The sequence below is a fragment of the Choloepus didactylus genome, chromosome 1, assembly GCF_015220235.1.
Source record: "Choloepus didactylus isolate mChoDid1 chromosome 1, mChoDid1.pri, whole genome shotgun sequence".
Taxonomy (NCBI): Eukaryota; Metazoa; Chordata; class Mammalia; order Pilosa; family Megalonychidae; genus Choloepus; species Choloepus didactylus.
In genome coordinates, this window is record NC_051307.1 from 110,430,568 (window position 1) to 110,435,313 (window position 4,746).

General features: G+C 38.1%; 1 pseudogene; it reads left to right on the forward strand.

Annotated features, from left to right (window-relative positions):
* The first annotated feature begins 993 nt into the window (after positions 1 to 993).
* LOC119520949 lies at positions 994 to 1,491 on the forward strand (annotated as a pseudogene).
* Positions 1,492 to 4,746: the final 3,255 nt, after the last annotated feature.

Consider the following 4,746-nt stretch of genomic DNA (forward strand, 5'->3'; position numbering starts at 1 on the left):
CTATCATTAGACTGTGGGATCCTATACCTTATCCTTATTGACCTTATTCCTGATCTTATTCCTCTGATCTTATTCTTCATTCTGTATCTTTAACCCTTACAATAATGCTTGGCAGAAAGTTATTGCTCAATAACTAAGCATCAAATTAAATAAAAAGGAAAGGTGTAGAGAGGTGTGGGACTCATTTGTTTATATTGGGGGTTGTGTGTAGAAAAACATGCAGGGCTTAGGACAGACCCCAAAGAGGAAAAGTTGTTGAGAGGTAGCAGGGTGGAGCAGAAATTGCAAGGACTTTGGATCAGAGAAATTCATGTGTGAATCTTGACATTATTGACATTTTGCTGCACTCGCAGTTCTGGGTGGGCCCAGCCCTCCATGAGGATGGCAAAGGCAGGAAGGTGGTCTCAGCAGCAACCTGCCAGGGTCCCTGCCAGTTCACAAAGGGCCCAGGAGAGTGAGCTCTACCTGTCTCAGGCCAAGAAAGACTTCCTCCATGCAGCAATGGCCAGCACCAACCTCCCCAGAATCTTGAGTGAAGAAATGGCTGTGATGTGCCGAAGCTCTCAATCGTGCCTGCAAGCATTTACACACTTATACAAAGCTCAGTCACCCTGCTCTTTATTTCCTCTTTGATTCATTCACTTCTAGATAGTCTAATAGGTTGTGTACCTGTAGTTTTGTTCTAGGGCCCTGCATCCACCTCCTTGTATTACCATCCTATTATATATATATAACATGGGAGGTGATTTGGCAGCCCTGGCTATTGTTCGGTAACTTCCTGAGTGATAATCTGGTGTTAACTGTTTTTCTTTCCAGTGCTGCAACTCATTTATATATCTAGGATCAAAATTATGCCAAAACAAGCAAACAAACCATCAGACTTGACAGGGTCCAGTGTGGTTTTTTTTCTTTTAATTTTTTTTTTTATTATAGAAGTTGTGGGTTTACAGAAAAAGTATGCATGATCTTCCCTGTCTCCCAGCGTCCACAGCCATGAAGGTCAAGCTTTGCAGTTTCAGTGGGTACAAGATCTATCCTGGGCATGGGAGGCGCTACGCCAGGACCAATGGGAAGGTTTTCCAATTTCTTAATGCAAAATGCGAGTCAGCATTCCTTTCCAAGAGGAATCCTCGGCAGATAAACTGGACTGTTCTCTACAAAAGAAAGCAGAAGGACGGGCATTAGGAAGAAATTCAAAAGAAAAGAACTCACTGGGCAGTTAAATTCCAGAGGGCTATCACTGGTGCATCTCTTGCTGATATTATGGCCAAGAGGAATTAGAAAACTGAAGTTCGAAAGGCTCAACAAGAACAAGCTATCAGGGCTGCCAAAGAAGCAAAAAAGGCTAAGCAAGCATCTAAAAAGACAGCAATGGCTGCTGCAAAGGCTCCTACAAAGGCAGCACTTAAACAAAAGATTGTAAAGCCTGTGAAGGTTTCTGCTCCTGAGTTGGTGGAAAACGCTAAGATGCCAGATCAGATACGTAAATAAAGTTCTGAGTAACTAAAAAAAAAAAAAAAAAAAAGCATGCATGAAATACAAGGTTCATGTACCACACTATTATTAACACCTTGCATTGGTATAGTACATTAGTTGTAATTGATAAAAGCACATTTTTATAACTGTGCTATTAACTGTTGTCCATGATTTAACTTGGTGTTCACTGTTTGTGTTGTGCAACTCCATAGATTTTTTTTAAATTACTATAGAAACACATATACAATCTAAAATTTCTTCTTTTAACCACATTCAAATATGTAATTCAGTGCTGTTAATTACATTCATAATGCAGTGTTACCATTGCCACTATTACCAAAATTTTTCTGTCATCCCAGATAGAAACTGTAAATATTAAGACTTAACTTCCTATTCCCTATCCCCCTCCCCCGCATCCCCTGGGGTTCTCTAAGGAAACATAACCTGTAAATATTGAGATTTTTATAAGAACTGTCTCACATGACTGTAAGGATGAACAAGTCCAAATTCCTTAGGGTAGGTTGCAAGCTGGGAACTCTGATGAAGATTTCAATGAATTCTCCAGTAGAAGCTGGCTGTCTGAAGTAGAGATGGAAATAGTCTTTTCTGGCTGCTGAAATCATCACTTCTCTTTTTTGAAGCCTTCCTTCTTTCATTGTTGAAAGCAATCACCTCAGTTGATTGTAGATTGTTCCGGTTTGCTAATGCTGCCTTTTTGCAAAACACCAGGAATGGATCGGCTTTTATAAAGGGGGTTTATTTGGTTACAGAGTTCTGGTTTCAAAGTGGCTTTCTCCCACGATGTTCCTCTCTAGGCTGCAGCTCCTCAAAAATGTCACTCTTAGTTGCCCTTGGGGGTGTTTGTCCTCTCTTAGCTTTTCTGGAGCAAAAGTTGGCTTTCAAAGGCCACCTCCAAAATGTCTGTAAGCTGCAGCTCCTCTCTCAGCTCCAATGGGTTCTTCAAAGTGTTCCTCTTGGCTGTAGCAAGTTCATTCCTTCTGCCTGAGCTTATATAGTGCTCTAGTAAACTCATCTAGGCCCAAACTGAATGGGCAGGGCCACACCTCCATGGAAATTATCTAATCAAAGTTATCGCCTACATTTGGTGGGCCACATCTCCATAGAAACACTCAAAGAATTACAATCTAATCAACACTAATATGTCTGCCCATACAAGATTGCATCAAAGATAATGGCGTTTTGGGGGACATAATACGTTCAAACCAGCACATAGATATAATCAGCCATAGACGTAAGTCCAGAAAATGTCTTCACAGCAACAATCAAGCCAGTTCTTTCTTGATCAAACAATTGGACACCAAAACCAGGCCAACTTGACACAGTAAGTTAACCACCACACCTGGTAATTTATATTCTAGATTCCAACTCTATGAGTTTGCTTATTTTAATTATTTAACAACAGTGAGATGTGACAATATTTGTCCTTTTGAGTTCTGGTTTATTTCTCTCAACTTGATGTCTTTAAGGTTCATCCATGCTGTAGCATGTATCAGAACCTCATACCTTTTTATGACTGAATAATATTCCGTTGTATGTGTATACCACATTTTGTTTATCCATTCATCGGTTGATGGGCATTTGGATTGCTTCCATGTTTTGCCTATTGTGAATAATGCTGCCATGAATATCAGTTTACATATGTATGTTTGAGTCCCTGCTTTTAATTATTTTGAGTATATATTTAAAAGTGGGATTGCCAGGTCATATGGTAATTCTATACTTAACCTTCTGAGGAACTGCCAAACTGTCTTTCATGGTGGCTGCACCATTTTATATTGCCACCTATAATGAATGAGTGCTTCTATTTCTCCACATCCTCTCCAGCACTTGTAATTTTCATTTTTTTAGATAATAGCCACTCTAGAAATGGTATTTCATTGTTTTGATTTTCAGTTCCCTAATGGCTAATGATGTTGAACATCTTTTCATGTGCTTTTTAGCCATTTGTATTTATCTTCTTTGGAGAAATGTCTAATCAAGTATTTGCCAATTTTTAAATTGGGTTGTTTGTCTTTTTGTTGTTGAGTTGAAGGATTTCTTTATATATACTGAATATTAAACCCTTATCAGATATGTGGTTTCCAAATATTTTCTCCCATTGTGTAGTTTGTCTTTTTACTCTCATGATAAAGTGCTCTGGAAAACAAATTTTTATTTTTATTTATTTTTTTTATTTTTTTATTTTGAGGAGGTCCCATTTGTCTATTTTTCTTTTGTTGCTTGTGCTTTGGGTGTAAAGACTAAGAAACCATTGTCTAACACAAGGTCCTGTAGATGCTTCCTGACATTTTCTTCAGGGAGTTTGATAGTCTGGCTCCTATAATTAGGTCTTTGATCCATTTTGAGTTTTAAGTTTGTGTATGGTATAAGTTATATCCACCTTCTTTCTTTTGCAAATGGTTATCCATTTTTTCCCAGCACCATTTGTTGAAAAGACTGTTCTTTCCCATTTGAATGATCTTTGGCCCCTTGTGAAAAACAGTTGGCCATAAATGTAAGGGTTGATTTTTGAACATGCAATCCAATTACATAGGTCTATATGTCTTTCCTTGTGCTGGTACCATGCTGTTTTGATTACTGTGGCTTTACAATTAGTTTTAAGATTGGGAAGTGTGAATTCTCCAACTTCGTCCTTTTTCAAGATGGCTTTGGCTTTTCAGGACCACTTACTCTTCCATAGAAAATTGATAATTGGCTTTTCTGTTTCTGCAGAGAAAGTTTTTGGAATTTTGATTGGGATTACATTGAACATGTAAACTGCTTTGGGTAGAATTGACATCCTAACAATATTTAGTTTTGCAATCCATGAGCACAAAATGCCCTTCCTTTTATTTAGGACTTCTTTGATTTCTTTTGGCAATGTTTTGTAGTTTTCTGCCTACAAGTCCTTTACATCCTTGGTTAGATTTATTCCTAGATATTTGATTCTTTTAGTTGGTATTGTGAACAGAATTTTTTCTTGACTTCTTCCAATTTCTCATTATTAGTATACAGACGCTATTGATTTTTGCAGTTTGATCACATATGCTGCCACTTTGCTAAATTCATTTATTAGCTCTAGCAGTTTTGTTGATGAGTTTCAGGATTTTCTGTACATAGGATTATGCCATCTGCAAATAGGGAAAGTTTTACTTCTTCCTGTGCAATTTGGATCCTTTTTTTCCTTTTTCTTGTGTAATTGGTCTGGCTAGACTTCCAGTACAATGTTGAGTAACAGTGCTGATGGTGGGCTTCCTTGCCTAGTTCCTG